This window comes from Macrobrachium rosenbergii, chromosome 23, assembly GCF_040412425.1.
Source record: "Macrobrachium rosenbergii isolate ZJJX-2024 chromosome 23, ASM4041242v1, whole genome shotgun sequence".
Taxonomy (NCBI): Eukaryota; Metazoa; Arthropoda; class Malacostraca; order Decapoda; family Palaemonidae; genus Macrobrachium; species Macrobrachium rosenbergii.
This window is the reverse complement of record NC_089763.1, coordinates 48,827,375-48,855,093: the sequence shown is the minus strand read 5'-3', so window position 1 is coordinate 48,855,093 and position 27,719 is coordinate 48,827,375. Positions and strand designations below refer to the sequence as shown.

General features: G+C 35.4%; 1 long non-coding RNA gene across 2 annotated transcripts; it reads left to right on the top strand.

Moving 5' to 3' along the window:
- Nucleotides 1-1,502: 1,502 nt before the first annotated feature.
- LOC136851601 (uncharacterized) lies at nucleotides 1,503-10,021 on the top strand. Of its 2 annotated transcripts, none has more exons than XR_010856925.1 (4): nucleotides 1,503-1,648; nucleotides 6,232-7,235; nucleotides 8,575-8,681; nucleotides 8,832-10,021. It is a non-coding gene; the product is annotated as an uncharacterized lncRNA (long non-coding RNA). The 2 variants fall into 2 exon arrangements; XR_010856924.1 differs by having other exon boundaries at nucleotides 1,503-1,701.
- Nucleotides 10,022-27,719: the final 17,698 nt, after the last annotated feature.

Genomic DNA, 27,719 nt, shown 5'->3' with positions numbered 1-27,719 from the left:
AGAAGTGTAATCAAATCAATGAAGGAATAAAGGGAAATGAAACTTGTTAAATCAAATTTAGAATTAAATTATAAGGCACAAGAACATAATGAATACATCAGTAAATATATATACCAGAAAACGCAGATTATAAACATAAAAGTGAAGTTGCTGCTGCAATTCTAGCCAACGAAGGCTTGATCTAAGACTGATTGATAATAACTGATATTTACTGGTGCATTCATTACGTCCTTGTACCTGACACTTTAAAAACTTTAAGTTTGATTTGAAAAGCTTTCTTTCGCTATATTTTTATTATTTCTTCTTCTTCTTCTTCTTCTTCTTCTTCTTCTTCTTCTTCTTCTTTTCTTTTTCTTCTTCTTCTTCTTCTTCTTCTTCTTCTGGAGCTCGTCTTTCCACGTTATTATTATTATTATTATTATTATTATTATTATTATTATTATTATTATTATTATTATTATTATTATTATTATTATTATTATTATTATTCAGGAGATGAATTCTATTCATATGGAACAAGCCAACAGGGAACATTGGCTTAAAATTCAAGCTTCCAAATAATAATAATAATAATAATAATAATAATAATAATAATAATAATAATAATAATAATAATTCGTGTTCTTTAGAAAGGTTAAACTTAATAGCCATGTTTAAATATATTTTATATAATTCTTACAGCCACTTCCTGACCAGTTTGTTGTATTACTTAGAATAATAATATTTATGCCATCTTAGGTTTGAAAAGTTGAAGAAATAACCGATACAGAAAAATGTTCTTCGCGCAAAGTAAATGTAAGAGTTTAGGCTCTAATAATATTAGAAAGGGTTTACTATGAAAATTCGTTTTCTTTAAGTCAAACGGAACGATTTCTTTTAGATCTTCAGCGTAAACAAATATAAATATGACCAACATTGGATGCTTTGATATCCATAGAGATTTTCAAAGCTCATTTTGCTTTTTGACTAAAAGCTGAAGATTTGCATACTTTAATAATTATTGTATTTAGATTTATAAAAGATGCTTTTCATAAATCGTAAACCTAACCTTGTGTTCGTTTGCATGTAATATATTAGAAAAGGAAAATATGTAAAAAAAAAAGTTATGGGACGTGAATATGCACATTTCTGATATCTGCAACATGGGTTTTTACTTACTTATAACATGCCAGAAATTACTGTAAATCATGTTTGACTTGAAGCACCGTCAGAAGAGAGAGAGAGAGAGAGAGAGAGAGAGAGAGAGAGAGCTTGTTGCGTTTGTAAGGTTACACTGAACAACTGAAAATCGTTGGCCAAAGTGTTTGTTTATCTGGGACACAGTTGTTTGCGTTTTCTTACATTTTAACTTCTCCTTTTCTAAGTAATTTTATTCACCCTATTTTTACCCATGTATTTACCTCTCAGTTCCCCTTTTTTACTTAAAACTGAAGGTAATAAGGATATTTACAAAAGTATATTCTGAAAATGGACTTTCGTCTCAACCAGCCAAGGAGAAATCATTTCCGAAGACGCTTTGCGAAAAGCCAAAGCTTTCAGCCAATGAAAGGGGGTGATAGAAACATTGGGTGTGGTGTAGGCCTCTGATTGGTCAAGAAATTCCTATCCCTAGTGCCCTGGAAGACTCAGTGTAGTTCTAAACACTAAGGTGAGTGGGTGGTATCGTAAACAGGATCTTACGGAATTAAGAAAAGGCGTCTGGTAAGATCAAGGCATTTCAAGATGCTTTTTCCTTTCCTATTTGTTATTTTGTAGATTCTGGAGTTTTGAATAATTACTGGTTATCTTGCAAATGTCTTTTGAAAGGGGTAGGCCAACCGCATTGAGTGGGTCGTTTCGATTGGTCCGAAAGTCATTTAGGCCGTAAGACGTTTACGTGCATAAAATAAGGTGAGCGCTGTGTTTAGTACCAGCCCCTTGGGAATTAACGTAAAAATGAAATAATAATGGTAAATACCATAAACATAACATTAAATACCATAAACATAACGTTTATTTTGTTTTGGATGTTACCCATAAAGTGACTTACGGCCGAAACGTTGTGGTCACGAAATCTATACTTTTACAAGTTTTCTAAATATTTTTATAGATTGAGAAGTCTTTGTAGACGTTGGGCATAGAAGGAACAATGGTCATCTTCAAAATGCCCACCAAAAGGAGTATTGTGGTAAGAAAATCTAGAATTTAGTAACTTTTTGAACATGTTTGTAGATTTGGGAGTCCTTCGAAATTGAACAGTCCCTATATATGCTTACCTTTTAAAAAATAACTTTCCAAATTTCTGCGAAAATTCTGAGGCCCTTCAACGTAGCTGGGGTTTAGGGGCCACGGCATAATTTTTCTCCTAAGTGTGGTAATGTGCTGAAGATGGTAAGATGCCTGATGTGGGCCTCTGAACTCTTTAAATCAACTCGAACGACTTTTCACAGTCCTTTACAATGAGGCAAATAGCCAATTATCTCGATTTATTGTGCTCTGAACTTTTAAACTGAAAAGTGCGATAAGGGCAGTTGAAAGCAAAACTATTATCCAAGAATGATATAAAATTCAAATGATGGGAATCGAATAGCTAGGCTTAAGATGACACGGTTCTTAAATGTCATCACCAGTGTCTAAAAATCCACGAAAAATTTAGGTTTATTTACCGTTTCTCTATCTTGAAACATTGGTCTTCATCGACCAAGTCCTTGCTGAATCAGTATCGCGAATTTGCAACTTAATCCAGCTATTATTCTGTAAATAAGGTAACAATGACTTAAGTACCTGCTAAGAAACATCACGAAGTTACAACATATTGTTTGAATTAGTGGAACAACCGTGATCACAGGTAAATTGCTTGCTTGCCGATTGGTAAACGACGGCTTATAGCGAGTATCGACTTTCATTTCTCAAATCTTACGTTATGTTTACAGGTTTATGGTATTTACCATTATTAGGCTCTTGCCGTGGGGCTGGTTAGTGACGTCATTTTGCACGTTCTATAGGCATTACCTAAGGTGGTTTGCAGCGTCCCTTCGGCCCCTAGCTGCACCTCCGTTCATACTCACTCTCTTCCATCTCACTTTCCACACTCTCCCAACAATTGTTTGGCAGTGCAACTGCAAAATGTTATCCTCCTGTTACGCCTTTCAAACCTTTTTACTCCTAATTTCCATGTCTACGCAGAATGACCTCATATGTCCCAGCGCTTGGCCTTTTGCCTAGACTTTATATTTCATCCGTCCATAATTCAGGCTTAGGACAGTTTTTAACTGATTGGTTTGAGATTTTTGTAGTGCTATTATGACGATTTTCAAAGATGTTCATCAAAAGCACAAAAGGACACTTGTATAGTGACAATTTTTGCACCAAATTTCTACTTGGGTAGGATCCATGTGTGCTAGGTTATGGGTGAGGGAAATTTACAGCAGGCACGCGCAAGCGAGCGGACGTTAAAAACTGGCTTTATTGCGTTAGTACAGCTCTGTATCTTTTATCAGAAATGAAGAGAAAACTTTCTCATTTTAGTATTTCATCAGCCGTTCAACACCTCGAAGCCTCTCCCACGCCTGCCTGTCTTTGCATCAGCCGGGGATTTCAAGAAAAAAAAAAAAAACACGAGATTCACTCGATTCTGATTAGAAATAGGGCTTAGTGGGCTTCTCTCTCTCTCTCTGAAAAAAAAAAATGTGACGTTAGAATTTTAAACTTGTTATTGTACAATATACTTATGGTCTTGCATGTGTTTCAGTTTCAACATACTCCTCCGTGTATTGTATATAAAAATATCTGACGTTAATGTACTTTTCAAAACCAGCTGCCAACAAATTTCCCCGCCGTAGTTCCGTGGTGACTTGACAGGTAACCGGAAGTTCGATTGTATGGATAGTAACTAGTCACTTGAGTCAGGTGATTAGTCACCTGTTTTGCTCGAGACAAGGTGGGCGTAAGTGTATTAACGGCCCAAATCCACCGAAACTTTAAGAGAGTGCTGCTCATTCTATGTTATTCCCATCGTAAGTGTTTCTGGGTAGCAGAAGTATTGGGTTTTTATATAGTAGTCCGTTTCGTATCGAAAAGTTGGTGCTAAGTGTTCAAATGGTGACATATATAGGCAGGTAAGAGACTGGATATCTAAAGCATTGCTGTGTCATTGTTACTTACCGTACTCGTGAGAAATAAAGGTTAAAGTACCTTATATTGATGTATTATAGTTGCCGTAGATTGGGTATGTAAATACGACTTTAATATTGTACGAAGACAATGGCCAAGAAAAAAAGGTTGTAGATTATGAATGAGAATAGTTTGAAAGGAATGCCTACAGTTTACGCTGTCGGTATATGTGTATAATACGTGTTTTAAGCGTCATTACATTAACCTATAATCCACGTAGGCCTGCAGGATGGGTTGTTGCTTAAGAACGTTGGAAAATTGAAGGTTACGAGCAAATTTGGTTGAGAGTAGTGACCATATAACTAGCGAAATTAAAATGTTACAGTTTTATGACCAGCTCAAAAAATAGTCAGTTCCGTGACCTCATACTTTTAATTTCGTTAGCCTGTTTGGTAGTCATGTGGCCATTTTGAAATTATGAAATACATGGTACTAAAGAGCCCAAATTATTGAGGCCTTTTGTGTTCAGGTAATGAAAAGGTATTTGTTGAAATCAGTATTACATCCAAGAAATTAGGTTTTGGCGATTAAAGATAAACTGAAACAAGTCGTCCTTCGTCTGGGATGATGTGATTTAATCGACTGAATCTCGTATCTCTGTTGTGTTTCGGAGTTCCTGTGGTAACTGACATTGTTAAGGAAATTAAGGAAGAACTGTCTTGATTTCGTAGCATTTTCAAATGACAACGCTTTGACTTGGTGCCATTCAAGTTTTTGTTTTTTTTTTTTTTTTGTAATGAGCAATGAGGCATTCTTTGCAAATTATTATTGCACAAAACATTTAACAGGAACAAATGATGTTAAATTTATCTATGGAAGGTGAAAAAGACGGTATATAAGTAAATCAGTGTCTCGGGTAAACTTAGTCATTTGCATCACAGGATTATTGCATTAAAACATAAAACAGGAAAAACGTTGTTGAATTTTGCTGTTGATGATTAAAAAGTAAATTAATGTTTCATGTAAACTTATTGCAAACTGCATTACAGGATTATTTCTGTAAAACATTTATCAGGAACAAATGATGTGGAAGGCTGCTATGGGTAGTTAAGAAGGAAAGCCCATTGCTTACTTTGACGGTATATAGGCAAATTAGTGTTTCAGGTAAACTTATATTCAGTTGCATCAAAATGTTATTGCAGTAAAACTTTTAACGGGAAAAACACTTTCGAACTTTGCTGAGGTTAAAAAGGAAGGCCCATTCCTTACGTTGTCGGTATATATGTAAATTAATGTTTCAGGTAAATATATAGTCAATTGCATCACAGGTAAATCTGATCGGGAAGGGGTGTGGCCGGGGGTGCGGTTAAGTTAGTGGAGGATATAGGACAGTAAAATGTGGTTCGCTTTAGTTTTCATGTTTTACAAGAATAGCTTTAATTTTCGCACGTAGCTGGTGGGTTTAAATACAGAGCTGAATAAGAACTCGGTTTTCACCGCAATGTAACGAGCGCCGGTTGGTGATTATCTTTGCCACAGAGTAGCTTCATAACCTAATGAAACATGTAGCACATTTTCTCTATAACTGAAGGCTTATTCGCTCACAGTAACTATTCACGCGGTGCACTGTAGGCATTACTTAAGGTTCTTTACAGCCTCACTTCGGTCGCAGCTGCAACCCCTTTCATTCCATTTACTGTGCCTCCGTTCATACTGTATTATCTTTCTTCCATCTTACTTTCCACTTTCTCTTGACAACTGTTTCATAGTGCAACTGCGAGGTTTTCCTCCTGTTACTTCTCAAAGACTATTTTACTCTAAATTTCCGTTCCGGCGTTGAATGACCTCATAGGCCCCAGCACTTGACCTTTGGCCTAAATTTTATATCCCAACTCCAATTCAGAATTAGAGCCGAAGTAAATGTGTTTGTGTGTGGAATACAGAACTGAATGGGAACTCGAGTTTTCACGTAATGTAACGAACGGCAGTTTGGTTTTCTTTGAATCATAGTAGCATATATACCGTAAGAAATTATTAGCACAGTTTCTTTATAACTGAAGCCTTATTCATCCACAACTGCTTGTATCAAAGCACTTTTGCCAGTGGGTAATTAATTTTTATTAATTTGTTTGTTTAGAGACGAGGGTTTGCTTCAAGAAATGCGTTGTGGTCGTTTCAATACATCTGTAAAGGCAATTCGATACAATTCCAGGCTTTTTTTTGGGATAGATTTATTAGGTCTGAGGTCACTGTCTCAGCCAGTCAAGAAACAACTCAGTAGGTTCGACTGTTGACGGAATCGATTGTAACAAAACCATTTCCCTTCTCTTTCAGAATGCTAAATTCAGACATGGCATTTCATAAAAGTTGTTCAACTCAATTCCTTAACAGAGAACGGAGACCTATTTCGTGGTCTGTTATTGCAAGTGTATTGTTTCGAAATAATGTGTGGTGAAGATAAATAAATCATGGAATAGGAACCATATAGTGAAGCATATCGTTATGATTTTTTTTATATTTGTAAGGAATTAGAAGTAAGTTAATTATAGCTTATACATTTTAGATTGGCGAAATTATCACTTAGGATTATATATTGTTTTCAATATCAGAATCACGAAATTACTGAGAGTAAAAAATATAGAAAAATTATCAAGGTAATTTATGAATGGTATTATCAAAATTAAAGGGACCACTATAGCTTGATACAGTTTAGATTTGCGAAATTATCACCTAGGATATTGCTTTTAATATTAGAATCGCGAAATTTAGTAAAAAAAAAATTTACAAAATTTAAGAGTGGTACTGGAATTATGTAAACTTTGATATAGTAGTAAGATAAATGTTTTAATATATGTATCGGATGAGTGCCTATAAATATAACCCAAATATGATAACTATGATAAAAACACACGTAAATGTTTGAAGAAATCAGTCTTAGTTTTAGCGTTTTAAATTGTTTGTATGGAAACGGACTGGGTTGTATCAAATCGGCTTTATAGATGTATCGAAACGACTTCATTTTACGTCTAAACGACATTGTGAAGGAACCAGTGGAATCGCAAAATGTTAAAGCTGACATCGATGTGGAATGTGGAAAGCTGTTCAAACTTTCATGGCAGGACAGGAATCGACAGTTGAACTCTGTAAGTCTTTTTTGGCCTAGTTACATTATATTTTTAAAATCCAATCTGTCGATAATTCAAGGCTCATATGAGTGCAAAAATATTAACGTTCAGTAAAATTGTGAAATTATATTCGCTAATTTAAAATAATATTAATCTGTCGATAATTCGAAACTCTACACGAGTGCAAAAATATTTACGTTCAGTAACGGTATAAAATTATATTTGCTAATTTTTAAAAATCATTCATCTGTCGATATTTCAAGGCTCGATAAGAGTGTGAAAATATTTAGGCCTACGTTGAGTAAAAATATAAAGTTTCGCCATAAACACTGGCTTTCCTGAAGGTTTTATGTATGTATACAGTTCATACATAAAAGAACGAACCGTGATATAGGAATACGTTTAATCAAATTCACACAACACTGAATTTATAAAGTTTTTACTACAAGTTTTAAGGCAGATTATACATTTATAGGTTCAGAAACATTCGTATAAACCTCATTCCATTCAAGCTCTGAATCTGGTTTGATGATAAAGTTAAGAGGTTTGTTGTGTTGGTTATATTTTAATATAAATATTAATCCCATGTGCCTGGTTTGTTTACAAAACCTGTCTAGCGAGGCTGGTAAAGTACTTTCATGTCAAGTGCATTAAATAGAAACTCAATTGGTTTTTGGTGGTAATAAACTGTTGTTTCTCGTGGAGGTGACCTTTCTGACATCCGTTACTTGGTAAACCAGAAGTGGAGACTGTGGTTAATAAGAGAATCCCGGCATCTTGTTAAGAAAGCATCTTGTTAAGAAAGCATCTTGTTAAGAAATCATCCCAGTACCTTATGATTTCCCTCACTGTCAGTGTCAGTATTGGTAAGAATAGCATATGCCACGTTAAATCACCTTTAGTTCTGATATTGCATCATGCAACCTTACTCCCATATTACAAGGCTGTCAACAAAGTTCAGTGACGCTTTTTAAGGATAGCTCTTTCAGAATTAATTCTTCATTTCACCTTGATTCTTTGCTATCTTTGATTTACACACGTACTGTACTGTGCACCCAGAAAACCTAACACTGCCACCAGAGGCATCAAGCATAGATAAATACCTCATTCTTTGCTTCTCAGATACAAAACAGAGCTGAGTTTTAAAAAGGGTCAGGACAACTTAACTAGAAGTATTAGGCTGTGGCATTCCTGAATATTCCCGTAAGCACAGGCTCTTTGTTCAAAACTGTCAGTTCACTACATAGACTTCCTGCAATTTTTAGTCTCCACATACTACACTTGGTTTAAATCCTCAGTTAGGGCTAGGATTAAATTCAGCTAGCACTGTACTAATAATGAATCTCTTGTTTCTTAGGTCTCTGGGCGTTTTAACCAATTGATCACGTCTAATCCACGACGAAGCAGTTTAAGAGTTAGATTTTTTTACAACAATATTATAATGTGGCCAGTTACTGCTGAATGGTAAGGAAATGTGTATTATTTTCTTTGTTTATTTAACCAGTGCTAAAGAATCATATAGCATGAGTACAATGTATCAGAAAGGAGGGTTTAGGATATGTTATTTGATACTGAGATCACTTTGGGTTTCTATAGAGATTTTTTCCTTTGCAGGTTCGTTGCTACAGTACTTTGTAAGTGAACTGAAAGAGGGCTTAACGGTTTCGAGGTTTTCTGATGGTGTATAAAGCAGGCAGAAGGTAATCTACTGATCGTGGAATTTACCACACCACAAGAGTGGGTACATAGCTTGCTTGCACCTGACAGTACACCCAACACAAAAAACAAGCCACAACTAAGAGTCAGTTCTAGAAAGCCAGGTGGCAAATCCGATATCCACACACCCAGTGCCAATGGACCCCCACAGCCTTGCTCTCCAAGGATACCCTACCCTCTGGCCATTGAGCAGAGGAAACCCTACAAGAGAGACTGGGCATTAGCATTATTGGCAGGATCCCTCCAGTCTTTTAAAGCAACTTCTCACCTTCACTTTCTGGTAAAGTCAAGCTAGTGGTTAGTGTACCCAACAGAGACCCACACCTTCATGGTCCCACAATATTCCCATGGGATGGCCACTCTTCCCAAAGCCATATGGACCAGATACGTAAGAAGTGAAGTGCTCTGGAATCCCAGACCACTAGCAGTGGACAGGTAGCCTCAACCAGGCCTCTGCTGGGCAAGTAAGAGTGTCACCCCACAGCACTCACCTCACTGAGTGCAGAAAACTCCTAAGGAATAAGATGTTGCTACCTGGGGCATTATGCTATGGTTTCATCAGCCCTCTCCACCCAAGGACGGTGGTCACTAGTACAGATCTCGCCAACTATTGGGTCGAACCTTCTGCAAGGTAACACAGATACAAGGATTGATGCATCCCCTGAAGCATAAGGCAAGTAGTAGAGCTCTGACAAGCCAGTATTCTCCAGGAGTACAGTTCTTAACAGTCAACCCCTTAGCAACTAAGCCAGTTCAACAAGTTTGCAAGTACTTGGACTGTTCCGATACTAACAACGGAAACTTGTTTCAGTGACAATATGCAAGAAGTAAAGTGAACGAAATGCAGCCAGTTACTTTTGACTTTGTGCCAAGCATAGAAATCAGTGGCTTAACTAGAGCGTTAGTGCACCCAGGGCGGACTCTGAAAGTGACGCCCCATTCCCGTGCTAAAAAGTACTAAAGTGATGGAAATCAAACGGGCATTTTAAGCCCTAACATCTCGATCAGAGTCGATAAATCGCTGTTCAGTGTTCCGAACAGATGAAATATGCTAGAAAAGCGAGAATTATGCCAGACCAGACCTGCTCAAAAGTTGCTAGAGTGCCACCCCACCCCACCCCCACCCCTGCCCCCGCCCCCGCCCCGGACAGTGCCGCCCTGGATGGACCTCCCCCCTCCCCCTTTAGTTTCACCATTAGGTGGTGTAGGAGTAGGTAATCACTTCAAGCAACCGGAAAATGTAAAGCAGGAAAATTGAAATACTTATGAAACCACCTTCCATTAACTGCTTTCAAGGATGCCTACACAAATAAAAATGACCACAGAGGAACGTGAGTTAGTACAACTAGGTGGTTATGAAGATATTATAAAAATGGACTTTCTAAGTGCTAAACATTAGGCTAATCAGTAAGTATCCCCAGAACCAAGGGGGTTGGAAATTATGGAGATATCAGAGACAGTTACAGCAAAGGAGTAGTTTTTCAAGAAAAGTACAAGCAACAGCCGACAAGAGGATCCGCCTAAATAAATCATATGAGGGCTACGAGGGCCTCCCGAAAACAAACACAAAGGGAGAGCAACTTATCAGTTGGTTTATGTCATCAAAACCTGGATTACCATTGGTGAGTCTTGAGGTATTTAGAAGCATGAAATCGTTTTTTAACTCTTCAGGAGACTTTTCAGATAGGGTGTAACACTTTTCAGTTCTTCTATATTAAAATAATTACGAATATGAATACAAATGTAGAGAATTAGGAAATAATAATAAACATAATTGGTAGTACTAAAAACATCTAGAATTTAAAGATATTTACTGTACAGAACAAATATTCATTAACTTTCTGCAAAAGGCACAAATGGAAGTAGACTTTGAAGGAGACTTTATTCTGGCTGTAGACTGTACAAAGAGTAAGAAATAATAATAGTAGTGTTGCTGAGGTGAATAGTAATTTCATTTATGAAATGTATGGAGATTCCCACTCTCTTGACATCAGAGAATTCAGAAATAAAAACCCATTAGAAGTATGGCTACAAATAGGAGGATGGCTGTAGGTACACAAATCACTTGTAGTTAATTTGTACAACTTCAAAAAGCCTATTTAGTTGAGCCATATACCTTTAAAATGTAAGTAATGCCTGTGAAAAAAATTGAGATGATTTATAGGAGAGTTAACAGGGGTAATGTCAGTGTCATTTGAAAGTTAAGACTGACTTTCATCTCAGCGTGATCAATTGGGAAGATTTTGCTCAGGAACTTTAAATATAAAAAGTAAAAGGATTTCAGTACAGTACCTTGAGAGGCCAGTGGCTTGAATTGACATCGTCAGAACCTAACTGAATGTTTTTCTTTTAGGCTGGGCAGCTAGCAGAACGGCAGGCATTACTAAAACTGCAGTATGAGGAGCCCCACAGGATCTATATTTAAGTGAGCCAAGGTGTGTCATCTGAATTTATGCTTACAAAAGGTAAGGCCTTGGTAAAACTAGAACTGTTCTACTGGTCTGAGACAAAGGAAAACCTTTTCAAGACTACCTATGATTGACTTTAAAGCAGAACCTGGGACAGTACTTAGCACCTTTGTCTCGACGAACACAAATTAAGAACTGCAGACTGACTGTAACGAACAGACCAGGTTTGTCAAAGTCAGTCAGGAGCTTTTATAAGTATCTGAAACCAGATAATGTGCTCTAGTCTGCAGTTAAGTTTAAAGATAAAACATTTTAAGTGAAAATTTCGGCAAAGCAAGTGAGTTATCAAGAAATAAATGTATCTGACACGAATATACTCACTAATATAAATTGTATTAACTAGTGTTAATGAGTAAAGTTTAAATGTAAAGAATTTTGCCACAGGGGAGAAATTAGTACTTTAAAGGCCCAAGGAAGTAAATACAAGCTTCGTAGCAGGGAGTGTGGTATACGAATCTGAGAATTTTTTTTCCAGTGGTATTTTGCCAAATAGTTCTATAGTGAGTGTTCTTAGATATTTGATTTGTTGTCAGATGTGATACAATTAGAGGCTGGTGCTCTTATGTAAATATAAGTACATTTTTCACCACATGGTGCACCAAAATCTCAAGACATGAATAAACTTCACATGTGGAATTTAAATGTCATTGAATGATAATTTCATGGTACATAATTTGAGTAAAATCTGTTTTCAGGGGACAAAAGGATAGCCCATTTTGGCACTAAGATATCCTAGAAAAATGCGCATGTTGATACAAAAACTGAGCATAGAATGTTCATGAAACAATTCACCTTTTAAGTATTCCAGTGGGATAAGTAGTCCTGTAAGAGCACGTAATGTGTAGTCCAGGTAGCTTAACATACAAGATTGAAAATGTTAGATACAATTTTATAACTTGAAATTCAGAATTTTTTATAATTGAACAGAATCTCCCCTGTAAACTTCGACAAGGTAAAACTATATGGTAAGTTACGTAGATCGTCATAGGATTCATAACTTTTATAAAAAAAAATGTTGGTATATGAAATTTTGAAACTCTGCAAGACTAGTTGAACTTTCTCTGCCATTGTCTAACGATTATGGGTCAGTTATAGGGTATCTTAAAAAAATGGTTTGGTATTTGATCAGTACCTTGAGAATGCAGTTAGTGAGAGCAGTAAATGGTTTTTTTTTAAATAACTGAACCAGCTAAGGGATGATTTAAGACAAATTAAAGAGGTGGGACATCGTTGGCACAGAAAAATCTTCACCAGGTTTCATCAAAATGTTAAAATTTTATAAATGTTATAGACAGGGTAATGTATCAATAATAATAATAATAATAATAATAATAATAATAATAATAATAATAATAATAATAATAATAGTGCAGATAAAGACAGGGAACTTTTAATTGTATTTTGCTGTTTGAAACTTGCACTAAGAAGCCTCCCCTTTTCAGTGAAATACATGTTGCAGTCCAATTTTAAATTAATATTTACTGTAGCTAATAATAATAATAATAATAATAATAATAATAATAATAATAATAATAATAATAATAATAATAATAATGAGTGAATCTTTATTGGAATTTCCTAAGTGAAGCTTACCCTAAGAAGCCTTTCAATTTTAAGTGAAATTTGCTTTGCAGTCCAATTTTAAATTAATATTTACTGTAGCTGTTACCAAATAAAATATTTCATTAAGATATCCTTGATGAAAGACTACAGACGTGCAGTACTGATCGAAAAAGACCCTGTCCCATCTGTACCCCTTTTTAGTCAAAGAGGCTGAGGTATAGGATACTTGTGACTTAGTTACAACGAATTATCTTATATCTGAATACCTTGTAAGAAAAACGATCTCATCGTGACGTGATATCCTAACTTGTCCCTCATCCCTTCAGGAATGTGTCTGCTCCAGCTCTTAAACATAAATGGGACAAATCTCTCAATGGAATTCCACAAAGTCCTTGCTATGAAAGAAGATCGTCAATTTCAAGAGGCGTCTACGTTTTCATTCATCAAAATTGTCTAAAGGGCCACAATGTCAACACTTGCTTATAACTAGATGAAGAAGGAAGAATGGCCCCATTAACAAGAATGTTTGATAGTGTCACAGTAGCACTTGGAGCTATTATAATCTTAAATCTTTTTGCTATTAAAGCTAGGATAGGATTAAATTTACTGTTTTGTGCAAGTGTTTTATCAGTCATAAGAGCCTGTTGACCCAAAGACGAGTCGAGTTCAGCTTTACTTCTCGTAATTTTTTATGTGGGAACTATTGGAGTCTTTATCATATACTGTAGTACTGCATTGTGATTCAGGATATGTAATTAATTAAATCTGCCACTGGTTTAATATTTCAGGATGTAAATGTTCCACAATCATTTTTAATTTAAAGTTAGCCACCTGATAACTCAGTATCATTCATAACACACACACTTTTTATTTTTAAAACTCATATCGGTTTACTATTACTTGAGAATTTACTTTGATTTGTCGTAATTTAACATCAGCTAACATTTAGTTCAGTATGTTTCAGGATACTAGTTTTCTGACCAAGATTTTTTATCACTTTAATATCAGCTGTCAGTTAGCTAAGCTTATTTCAGGCTGAACACTATTTCCACTTGAATTTCTTTATAGGTTATTAAATAGCTAAGAGTTTGTGAATGTACATTATTAACTTAATGTTCTTATCAGTTTAACAGAAGCTATATGGTAACTCGGTATATTTAAGGATACATATTCTCTTCTACGTAAGATTTGTAGGTTTAAATGAAAAGTACTTCAGTGCATTTGAGGAATAAGTTTTTTGTTTTTAACTTCTTAACGATTTAAAGTTTGCTATCAGCTCAAAATTGTTTAGGATGTATACGTTTTTATGTATATTCCTTATCTGTTTAACATCAGCACTCAACTAGTTCACATATTACAGGATACATAGTTCAGTTTTTACATGAATCTAGCATTAGTTTGATATCAGTTACAAGTCGCTCAGTGCATCCGGATACATACGTAGTTTTCTTATTCTTATTAGCTATCTGAATACTTCAGGATACTTTTTCCTTTACGTAAGATTCATAAGTTGAAGATCGGCCATCTAAACTCGCTCTAACATCTTACGACTTTTATACCGTTGTGTTTTTCATTACAGTGTTTTCATTTTAGTTTCTTAGCAGTGTTATCAGCAGTGAAGTAACTTAGTACATTTCAGGATACATATTCTAAGTATATTTAAAGATACATATTTTCTTACCTATAATTCTCGTTATTTTAATATCAGCTATTAGGTAGTTAGAGATGTTTCAGGCTACGATATTAAAAATTAATTTCTTATCAGTGTAATAATAAATATTTTATAGTCATGGCTGCATTTTGACTCATTTTATCGAGAAATCACGTAAGTTTAAAGAATAGTTTTTTCATCAACTTAGTTTTGATATGCCCTTTCCAGTAGGTCATTGTTCAATGCATACTTGCCTGGGTACGAAGGTCACACGAGGTTAAAAGTATTTTAGTCTTATTATTTTCAGTCATCTCCCTGAAGTTCATATTTGGCCATTGCAAAAGTTCATTTGTTCAAAAAATAGTTTCACTGATATGGATTGTCTTCGTGGTAGTCAATACAGTTAGGAATAGTTTTGTAGAATAAAATCTGTGAGGTAAGACCCCTCATAGAATAGATATTTAAAGCTTATGTTTATTTTGTTTATTTTTTTTTTTTGTCAATATCTCTTGAAAATACTCTTAAACTAGCTTTCATCGTAGTGAGGACTTGGAGTTGAGATTCTCATAGACTCCTCGTAGCTTTAATCCACAGTTTATTTTGGGTATTGATTTACGTTACACTTTATTGAGAACTAATTTTGTAATAGCCTCAAAGTCTCCGTTATTGTAAGATTAGTGTAAGCATTGGTAATTTTACTTTAAAACTTAAGTTGCTAAAGATTTTGTTGAATACAGGGAAGATATCACAACCAGAAGCATTAACATGCGTACGCTAAGAAGAGAGAAGATATTTCAGAATGTAGCTTGTAATTATTTTCAAGCAGTGGAGCGATGCTCTGTGAATTTTGTACGTTGTTTGCCATGAAAATAATGCATCTTTCTTAACACTAAACATAACACAGTTCAAATTTAATACTGTAAATACTTGTATTGGAGAGTATCTTATCAAGAGCAATATTATCATGGCATCTGCATATTTCAAGACACTGCTTGCATGGGAAAGTTCCAAATTGAATTGTTACTTTGAGGTCAGTTTGACATTATTGTCAAATGCATAATAGGTAAATTATTTAATAAGTTAACTCTAAATTTGACTGTTACTTTAAGGGGTATTTGCGATACTGATAATGGTATTTTAGGTAAATGACTCAGTCATATTGAATGCATTACTTGAGGATAATTTGTTTTTTATGGAAATATTATAGGAAGATTAAAATCATCTTGAGGCCTAGTCAGTAATACTTTTACTGGAGCACTAAATAATTTTTTTACCTTTATTATAAAAGGGACATTTCATTTCTTAGTTGATTTCTTAGGGATTAGGATAGTTGCTGTTTAATTAACTGATATTATTAATTAGGGATTATGGTTACAAGTAAACTTTCCTTAAGAATGATTACAATGAAGCCATGTAAACAAGGAGCCATTTGAAGTACAGGTCATTACAGGCACAAAGGATATTTCGAATATTTGTCGAAAATGATACCTTGTCAGAAGAGTTGAAAGTTTGGAAAATGTAGTTACGTTATAACAAGGTATATCTTTGATGCTTATGGCTTTGTTAACGTAAAGTGTTTAAGAAATTCACATTCATTAAGTCTGAGTTAGAGGTTTCGTAAATTTTGGAATTCCCAATGGAACAGTGTCTTGACATAAGGAGATATCTTAGGTTAAGTTATTAATATTTTTTTTAGCATGTTTCATACTATTCCCATTGATTTTAAGTAACCAGATCAAATCAAAATTCAGTTAACCGTTATTGTTAGAAATTTAACTTTGAAATTTAAATAATGGGAAAATTATTGTATACCAAATTGTTTATTGTGTACTGATTTTATTGTACAAGGACTTCTGCATTTCAACTTTTTGCTCAGTTCTCATCAAGTCTCAGCTTTCATATTGCTAGAAAAAGCAATTATTGCCTTTGTTATTTCTCAGCACAACCAAAAACCAAGAAAATTATATCAGTATCCATTGTCTCCTTGTTTGTGGTACGCTGTGTGGACATGACAATCTAGGTTTGATAAACTTTGAATATGGAGACTCACAGCTATACAGATTTTCCTCGTTGGCTAACCTCGGCAGAAATCTAAAGAGCCAATAGTTTTTTGCAAAGTTATTGGCTATAGAAACTGGATATTTTTGTAAAATCAAATAACTAAGATATTGCCCATACTTCTTCCTCTCAGCTTTCCATTCGAATTAGACCTCACTCTTAATGAACTTGAAATCACAAAGTCTACACATTCAAGGGCATTTCTTTAGTCTCCTCAAAGGCATTAAACAGAATCACTTTACATATTTACAACACAAATTGGAAGCTAAAGAATTACACTCTTTTTGTACTGTAGAAGGAGTTCTGATCACTTGAACACTTGGCAAAAGAAAACCAGCACATTTCGTGCTATAATAAAATCCACTTGCTTTTACTTCAGGGAGATTTCATATCTCTCTCTCTCTCTCTCTCTCTCTCTCTCTCTCTCTCTCTCTCTCTCTCTCTCTCTCTCTCTCTCTCTTTCTGAAGCACCTCTGCACATTTTGTGTTTTGCCTAAGCTTTTATGTAGTATTTTGAAGAATCATTACATAGTCTTCCCAAGCTGCCTTGTATGCCTTACATGTTTTAAAGCATCATTCTCTACTCGGAGATTCTTGTGCTGCTTTGCTGAAATCTTCACACCACAAACCCACAAACCCACCATAGCCCCCACCCCACATACACACTGTACACGTAAGTGTTTTTGCCGTTACTTCCAGATACAGGGATTAAGTACCTCACTCTTACCATTTTCACACTTGCATACCTGCACCAAACACGCACTAAACTACACATTTTTAAACTACACACCAAGGAATTTTTCCTATTACTTCCAGACACAGCGATTAAGTGCCTCACTCTTACCATTTTCACACTTGCATACCTGCACCAAATACGCACTAAACTACACACTTTTAAACTACACACTTTTAAACTACACACCAAGGAGCTTTTGCTATTACTGCCAGACACAGGGATTAAGCACCTCATTCTTACCATTTTCAAACACATTCTTACTCTAAATACACTCATACACTTTTACTACACACCAAGGAGTTTTTGCCATTGCTTCCAGACATAAGGATTAAGCACCTCACTCTTACCGTTTTCACACTTACATGCCTACACTAAACACACACTAAACTACACACCAAGGAGTTTTTGCTATTACTTCCAGACATAGGGATGAAGTACCTCACTCGAATCAGTTTCGCAATTATATTCTTACTCAAAATACACACTTTAACTACACACTTCAACTACATATCAAGGAGTTTTAGTCATTACCCCCAGCTAAAGGGATTCAGTACCTCACTCTTAGCATTTTCGCAATTAAATTCCTACTCTAAACACACACGTAAGCTACACAATTAAAGGTGCTCATTTGTACGTGATAATAGGTATTTGATCGTAGATTGTTCGGGCATGAAACTCATGTAAATCTGTGAATGTCAAAATATTTTATTTTATTTTGCCACCATATTGTTAAGTGAATTCTTGAGTTTTTGTTGTAGATTTTGAGTAGTTCAGTTTTTGTAGTGAGATTAAGTTAAGATTTTCATCTTCTCATAATATTTGAGAAGTAAGGCTTATTGTGTTTAGTACTGAGGACCAAGTGGGAACTAGAGCAGTGCCTGTAAGAAATAGAAATTAACCTGCAAACCTCAACCGTATAAAGAAAACTCAGAATTTTTGCGCACTATTAAAGGGCGAAAGTTGAAGTGCAGAAGTCATCACATTATATAATTTGTATGTTTGTATGTATGTATACACTGTGTAGAAAACTGGAAAGACTTACAATAAAGGACTCTTGGGTCAGCATTGCAATGTCCCGAAGGAGGGAAAGTGCCCTCAGCTGGAGGTCATAAACCAGTAGGTTGCCAACTTTGAAGCCGACCCAAAGGGCTGTTTTCTAAGCTGACAGCTGATTGGCCGAGATGGGAAAAGCCTTACATACTTCCTTTGCGCTTTCCCAGACGTCTTTCAGTTTTCTGTGTCGCTAGTGAGGAACTTTAGACCCTTCAAACTATCATTGGAAACTTATGTACAGAAAGTCTAAGGAGAGAGTGGTAAGGTTACTGCTGAAGCAAGCCTCATCTTATGTCCACTCTAATGGGCTGTGAGTTCGTATGTAGGCAAATGCTTGCTTGACATGTATCTTATAATCTGGTGTAGTGAATCTGTAGATTTTCAATCCATAATTTTGTATCAAACGAAGTGTAGTGGCCATCCCCCCCAAAAAAAATCCTTGTTCACTCTATGAAAAACGTTTAAGAAATCCGATGATTTCAGACATTTTGTGAATCTCTTTTCGGTTTTTGAGATTTCGTACTGGATTTTCTCCCACGTCTTGTTGCAGAACTTGTCTTATATTAAATCTCATAGAAAAAGAAAAATAATTAAGTTAAAGTTTTGTGGTTATGGTGTATGTATTATCGAATGTATTAACCATTGTCTAGTTGGCTTTGTAGCTGACACTTTCCTTAGAGCTGAGTATAAATTTATTTGTGAGTATTTGTGAAGAGAGTTATTTAATCAGTTTTCAGTTATATTTATATATAAGATTGTTTTTTATGGATAATTGACTAAAAGTATTTAGTACAGTTAGATGCTGAAATACTCTATACGAGTTTGCATAACTTCATAATCTTTAATTTATAAGGAAAATTTTCATTTTGGAAAATGTTTTTTCTGAATTGTCACGTTGTCTTTGTTTTTTTTTATAATTAGATTCTGTTATTTAAAATACCATTTCCTGGCCAAGTTCACGTCAATTTGGTTATGTAATATGGAAATTTCTAACTTGTAGAGCATCTTTGACCAAGATTATTGGGCAGAATTTGTCATATTTACTGATGTTGGATTTAACAGACTGCATCACATGCTAGTTTTTTTTTTAACACTTGCTTACATGAAAATGTTCCACAAGTTTATTCTTGAGGTACTGAATATCTTTTATATCCTGCCAGATGTCTTAAAATATGTAAAGCCTATCAGAAGATTTGAGAAGTTAAAAGTTATCCTTTTCGTAAAGTATTTGACAAAACATTTAATTATATTTATGACACATGCCGCCATTTCAAAAGGGGGTACCAGCTTGGGGCTCAAACACCTCTTTGTCTTAGGCTCACATTTCATTCGTGTACTTGAAATAAAGAAGGGCTAAATACCACTATGGCCAATTTAGAATTTGTGTGAGACACTTGAAAAGTTCATAACGTCGTCAGTAATTAGACAAAACTCATTTTGTTGATCGTGGGGGAATTTTGATTAAATTCTTTGATCTAAAATTGACAGAAACAAAACTGAGATTTTGATGCTGTATAAAGTAATATCCAGACTTTATTGAATGCAAAAGATGAACTTTATAAACAAAGGTTTTCCCTGTCACTTAAATGAATGAGAAAACTGTCATCATTTTTAGGTTACCTTTCTAATGTAAGGCTTAATCTTTATATAAGTAGTCCCATGGAAAGTTTAAGATTTAGATGAATCAAATGCTATGGAGAAGTTAGTTTTCATTTCATTTCAGACATTGCAGAAACCTTCAGTGCTAATTTTATTTTAAATGTTTACATCAGTTTACAATGGTTAGGTGGCTTCGGGTGTTCACAAGCTTCCTTTGGATGTCTGTAGAAATTTAAACTGTTGTGCTGGTTTAGTGAGTTTGTCCTGCTCTTGGAATTGGTCATGCATGTCCCTGATATGAGGTGCTTAAGTAATGGTGGTCCAGAATTTTTTGTAGTATTTTGTTGCTGGGAGAATACGTGAATAGAGACTTGATTTTACTGCTTTGTAAATATTCAGATGCCTCCAAAATGGTCGTGGCAGGCCTTACTGAATCATCGTGCCTTGAGAAATCACTAGAATGCCAGGTGATTTACAGTTCATATACTTCATCTTAGGTAACTTGAGGCATTGGTGTAGCCTCCTCGTTACTCCAAAAATTATCTTGGCAGGCCTTACCGAGTCATTGTACCCTGAGAAGTCACATTGTACCCTAAGAAGTCACTAGAATGTCAGGTGATTTTTCAGTAACTTAAGACACTGATTATGATGTAGGTTAGATATTTCCTGGTTTTGTGTTGATGTGCAATTTCCCTTCCTGGATGTCAGTGAATTTGTGTAGTGGTTATCTGAGCTTTGATACAGTAATGTCAGTCAGGAAGCTGATTGACCGTAGTCAGCATTAAATAAGTATTTTTTTTCTGATGGTGGTTTGTGGTTTAATCAAGTCCTTGCTCTGATATCTTGGGATTCATAGTGTGATCCTACGATAATTAACTTTTGGAATCTGATAAAGATCGAAGCTCGGTGAAAGCTTGATAATGGCTTGATTGTGAATACTAAAGGTCGGTCATGTTAAGATTTGTTGAAAATTGGATAGTGACAACTAGAGTGGTGTTGGACATTCAGATAAGTGCGTTTGTGATAGCCTGGTATTGTAGTGACAGTGGACTTAGGCGTCAGGCCTTAATTGTGATAATCCGGCAATGCCTTTTTGGTGCACTATGGCAGAATCAGGATTCATCATCATTAGTAGCATCTGAGGACATGATGATAAAGTTTCAAAAGTGTTTGCTGCTGGTATCTGAAACAAGTCCAGGATTCAAAGAAAAAAATTATCGGTTTATGATCATTTGGGATTTAAGAAGTTTTTGCTCCTGCTGGATTTTGGTGTAGAAAGTCTATTGGTTTATGATCGTTTGATTTTTTAAGTTTGTTAGTCTGCGATTCACGTTTCGGTGACTGAGTTTTGGGGATGTTTCATTTGACGTTTTGCATTGAAGTTTCTTGTGACATTTTTGGATGTGGGAAGTTTGTCACTGTGTGATACTTTTACTTTTAGAAAGTCAATTTCTCTGAAACTTGCACGAGAAAGTCTGATCCTTATGATAGTTTGCTTTCAGAAAATCTTTTTTATATTTTTTAATTCAGGCGATCTTGCTTTGTAATACTTTTGGGTTTAGAATGTACGCTAGTTTGTATTCTCTCTAAAGTAATTGATATTTTTTTACATTTTTATGATTTTATGTCTGTGTGTTGCTTTTACTGTGATATAGTCTGTTAGTTTGCGGTGTTTTACCTTCAGGAAGGCTGTTAACGTCATGGTTCTGCCTTCACTGAAGTCTGTTAAACGTCATGGTTCTGCCTTCAATGAAGTCTGTTAGCTTTGATAATACCTTGGCTTTCGAGACGTCTGATTTAGTTTTGCTAGAGAGTCTGTTAAATTGTGAATTTTACTGGTAGCCTCTCAGTTATTGCTCTTGCAACAAATAATTTTTTTTTCTTTCTTTTTGGCTTTGGAAGTCTTGTTAGTCTGCATCTGTTTGTAGAAAGTCTGTTACTTTGGATACTTTAACTAAAAAGTCTGTTTGCTTGCATTTTTTTTCTGTCTAGAAAGTCTGTTGTGATTCCTTTGGCTAGAGAGTCTGTTAGTTTGTGATTCCTACGGCTGGACAGTCTGTTAGTTTGTGATTCCTATTTCTAGAGAGTCTGTTAGTTTGTGATTCCTTGGGCTAGAAAGTCTGTTAGTTTGCGGTTCATTTTTCTAGAAAGTGTTAGTTTGTGATTCCTATGACTAGAAAGGCTGTTATTTTGTGATTCCTTTGGCTAGAAATTTTGTTAGTTTGCGATTCCTTTGTCTAGGAAGTCTACTAGTTTGGGATTCCTTTGGCTAGAAAATCTGTTAGTTAGTGATTCCTATGGCTAGGAAGTTTGTAGTTTGTGATTCCTATGGCTAGAAAGTCTACTAGTTTGGGATTCCTTTGGCTAGCAAGTCTGTTAGTTTGTGATTTCTATGGCTAGAAAGTCTGATAGTTTGCGGTTCCTTTGTCTAAAAAGTCTCTTATTTTTTATTCATTTGGTTAGAAAGTCTGTTAGTTTGTGATTCCTTTGGCTAGAAAGTCTGCTAGTTTGTGATTCCTTTCGCTAGAAAGTCTCTTAGTTTGTGATTCCTATAGCTAGAAAATCTTTTAGTTTGTGATTCCTACGGTTAGAAAGTCAGTTAGTTTGCGATTCCTTTGTCTAAAAAGTCTGTGATTTGTTATTCCTTGGTTAGAAAGTCTGTTAGTTTGTGATTCCAATGGCTAGAAAATCTCTTATTTTGTGATTCCTTTGGCTAGAAAGTTTGTAAGTTTGCGATTCCTTTGTCTAAAAAGTCTGTTAGTTTGTGATTCCTATGGCTAGAAAGTCTGTTAGTTTGTGATTCCTATGGCTAGACAGTCTGTTATTTTGCGATTTGGCTAGAAAGTCTGTTATTCTGCGATTCCTTTGTCTAGAAAGTCTGTTAGTTTGTGATTCCTATGGCTAGCAGGTTTGTTATTTTGTGATTCCTATGGCTAGATAGTCTATTAGTTTGAGATCCCTTTGGCTAGCAAGTCTGTTAGTTTGTGATTCTTATTGTTAGAAAGTATGTTAGTTTGTGATTCTTATGGTTAGAAAGTCTGTCAGTTTGTGATTCCTATGGCTAGAAAGCCTGTTAGTTTGTGATTCCTTTGGCTAGAAAGTCTGTTAAGTTGTAATTCCTATGGTTAGAAAGCCTGTTAGTTTGGGATTCCTTTGGCTAGAAAGTCTGTTAGTTTGTGATTCCTATGGCTAGCAAGTCTCTCATTTTGTGATTCCTGTGTCTAGAAAGTCTGTTAGTTTGCAATTCTTATTTCTAGAAAGTCAGTTTGTTTGCGATTCCTTTTCTAGAAAGTCTATTAGATATATTTTTCGCTCTGGTGTAAATTTTGCGTTTTTCTTAGAGTTTGTTTTTTCATCTTATATGAATTCTTCTGGTTTGGGTAAGTTTGTCTATTAGTCTGGGAGTTAATCTTATGATCCATGAGTTCCTGGCTTAAAAGGCTTCATATACCGTGAGTTTTAAGCTCAAAGTTTTGCCTAAAAATGTCATTCCGAAAGTTTTTTTTGCCTGGAAAGTGTGTATGTTTGGGAGAGATTTTGCATAAAAAGGATGTATGTTTGGGAGAAGTTTTACCTAAAAATTGTGTATGTTTAGGAGAGGTTTTGCCTAAAAAGTGTGTATGTTTGGGAGAGGTGTTGCCCAAAATTGTGTATGTTTGGGTGAGAGTTTATGTACCTGGAAATTGGGTCACTTTGGAGGAGTTGTTTGCCTGGAAAGTGTGACTTTTTTTTCTTTTTTGACTTGTTTGTACCATTAGTTTGGGAGTTTGAAATTGTTTGTTTTGAAATTTACTTTGGAGGAGTTGTTTCCTTTGTTGACTTGTTTGTACCTGTATGTTTGCATGAAATTTGGATGAAGTTTCTTTTAAAGCCTGTTGATTAAGGGAGGTTTTTGTTTCGCCTGGAAATTATTAGTTTGTGAATTTTTAACCAAAAATTCTGTTGGTTTACAAGTTTTCTACTGCCAGAAATGTCTCTATACGAATCTTTTGCTTCGGAGGTATTTTCCTCAATGAAGTTTTTGTTTGTTGTCCCAGAGTTTATTAGCCTGGGAAAATTGTTTCCCCAAAAAGTATGGTTTGATTTTATTTGTCATTGTAAAGTGTTTGTTTGTCAGTTTTTAGCCATGAAATGTATTTTTTTAACCTGAAGGTGTTTTTTTTTTCAGGTAGAATCAGTTTAACTGAGATACTTGCCTACCAAAGTTCGTCTTGTTGAGAGAGTTTTTATCCCAGAAAGTGTCAGTTATGGAGAGTTTTTTTTTTTTTTTTTACCAGAAAGTATGTTAGTCGAGAATTTTTTTTTTACCTAGAAATTTTGTCATTTCCAGAGTGGATTTTGCCTAATGGTACTCACGAGAATAAAGGTTTAGTATTCTTGGGAATTTTTTTTATATAAAGGTACCTGCAACTTCAAGAATCAGGAGTTCACTAACCGGGAAAACGCTAATTAGTGACGAACAGGATTGGGGGTCGGTAATTCTATCTTGACTAACTGAACAAACCCAAGATTCGTGCAAAATTACAATGTTTATAAAGGTCGTTAAGAAGTGTGCAATTGTTATCGAAGATAAAACTCCGAAATTTAGAATGTCAGTTACTGAAACTTAGTTTGTCAGCAATTTTAAAAACGAATCTTGAGGTATGTTTAAATTAAAAACACTAATCTTCCATGAAGTTTTTCCTAATCAGCACTCATTTGAAAAATCTAAGTTGCAGTTTTTGGTGTAGTGTAGGCCTACTCGAGTGAGTATATGACCAGTAACTGTAGTGTGTAGGCTACTTTAGTGGGCAACGTGAATTTGTAGTTTGTTGTCCAATATTAAACTCCAGATTTCATTTGTATGTAAATTTTAGTCGTGGCCATAATCTGAGGCACAAAACAAGCAGGGATTTTTATAGTCTTGTATTTGGTGATCAATATGAAGCACAATATAGAACTATTAGTAGTCTTGAAGCCTTGTCCTGGTGATCACTACAAAACTGACTTTCAAAGACTTGTAAGAACTGAAAGTTGAGAAATTTGAGAAAACATCCTAATTTCAAAAACCCGAAGGAATGTTCCAGTTAGGTGCTGGACATTCCTTCCTAATTACCTGGCTATGGGATGGATTTTTGCAAGCCATATCACACACAAGCTAAACTGGCCTGGTGGTCCACGTGTACGGTGAAGGTTGACGTTAGTCCGACCTGCTGTCCTGCTGGGGGAGGAAGAACGGGGCAGGAGGATATTAGCTTTGCACGTCTCTGACCATTTACCTGACTCAATCACTTACATTGAATGGTGTCCGGTCCTATAAGACGAAGTGTTTTGGGGGAAGGGCGGGGGTGCTTCAAAGGCGCCCTTGTTCCACCGAAGGGGTTTGTGTCACTTGTCTGCTTTTGGAAGGGACTGTATGTGTCTTGATATAATTAATTGCTTTTTGTTAAAACAAAGACTGAAGGATGACTTGTAATTTAAAATAAAAGTGAATTAGTTTTAGTTTGGTTTACTTGTGAAATTCCTGTAATTCTCTTGTTCAGAAAGACATCTGAGAATATAAATTAATATTCCATACTTCATGGATTTAATTGAATTGAAAGTTAATCACGAAAATTTAGCTCAAACATTTTGGTGCATGTAGTTTGAACAGGGCAAGGCCAAAAAAATGCAATTGATGTCTAAAATGCAACCAAAATTTTAATAAGCAAAAACGAAAGCAAGCAAATATATTAAATATCGTTTTCATGCAGAATTGAAACTAATCAATAACAGATGCTGTAAAAAATACGGTGAAGTTAATCATTTAATGTATATACATTAATAATGCCCATTTTAAGAGCTCTGTCATACTGGAAGCTTTCAGCGATTTCTCTGGTTAAAAATGGCCCTCTAATCGTGGAGATTAGTGTTTTACAAGTTATAATTGAACGCATTGCATCAAATTTATGTGGGTAAACTTAGTCGGGCAAAGGTATTTGAAGGAACGAAATCTAATGATAGAAATGTTAAGTAAAAATGTAGGCCTACCATTTCAGTATGTGCAATTAAAGGGAATTCATCTAAAAAATAATCAAGGGGTTCTAGTCAAATCCGTACCGAAAAGAACACGTATAATTACCTCTGAACCATGAGGATAAAATAGTCTTTCCAATAATATTTAAAAGTAAATTATCCTCAACAGCTCTTAAGACATGAATTCTGCCAGTTACAAAGTCAATATCAGATGGCTCATAATACGATCGAAAAACATATAACTTTGTTACAGTCTTATGCTTCTTATTTTTCTGTTTTCTATGAGGTCTAATTCATACAGCAAGACCCATTTTCTACTAAGAAGACGTAAGAGAACCCCTTACGGTTTCGAAATCTGGACGAAAACGGAAAGCAGAATCTCAGGATGTATGTTTACAACCCTTGGATTTCCTTACACGTTATCCGTAGAGGACCAGAACTTGGGATTTTTTCGGGGTTGTCACTTTGCTTCGGGACAATATTCTGGTCGTTGAAGTCTACGGTTTTTTTCCATTAAACTTCAGCCAAGCATTTGCCTTAGTACGAAACTACTGACATTTGAGTTGAACGTAAGCTAAGGTTTGTCTTTGCAGTAACCTTACCACGCCTTCCTTTGACTTTCCGTGCATACCAGTTTCTTTGACAATCTGAAGGGTCTTAAAGTCGTCGCTGGAGACATAGGAGACTGAAAGACGTCTGGCAAGGAACAAGGGAAGGATGTCAGGCTTTTCCCTTCTCGGCCGATCAGCTGTCAGCATAGAGAACAAGCCTTTTGGGTCGGCTTCAAAGTTGGCAACCGACTGATTTATGACATCCAGCTGAGGGCACTTTCCCTTCTTCGGGGCATTGCAATGCTGATCCTAAGAATTAAACAAAAAAAAATGGTTTCTCATTAAGAATAACCTTCCCAAATTCGAAATTTTACTTTGGATTTAAATGAAAGAGCGTACGGTTCTTCATTAGTTTATTTCCTCTACTTTTAAGCTTGGTCAATCATAATACATCTATGACGTCGCAATAGTAAACTTTACAATGGATCTATATTTGATCTGAATTAAGACTAATGACGTTACAATTCAGTCTTCGACACACTTTGCTCATGCAAGAAATTTACGTTCTCTATGACGTGACGTGTATTAACTACAATGGCTCTAATTTGACTAATGTACACACATTTCACTGGTAATTTAATGGCGTCACCTTACATAATATACGTCGTTTATACAAGCTTCAGGTTTCTATTGGGGTCGAAGTTCTATACGTTTTGCCTTGCCTAGTTACTGTAGAACTAGCGCCATTTTCTTTCATACGCTTCAACTGCCACGGCCATCTAATTTAGGTCAGTCTACCCTCAACGGGTCAACCAGCTATCGTTTTGGCCTTAATATTTCTTAATGCAAATAGGCCTCTTTCTTTATTGTCTGAATACACAAATGTATTTTGCTTTCCATTTCAATTTACCCTTATATACGTACCCTATTTAAATTTCATGTGACTAAATTATAAAGTATCTATAGCCTTTGAACCTAATATTTTATCTGCATAGTGAACCTAGTATTTTATCTTCATAGTCTTACGGATCGAGAGAGAGAGAGAGAGAGAGAGAGAGAGAGAGAGAGAGAGAGAGAGAGAGAGAGAGAGAGAGAGAGAGAGAGAGAGAATGG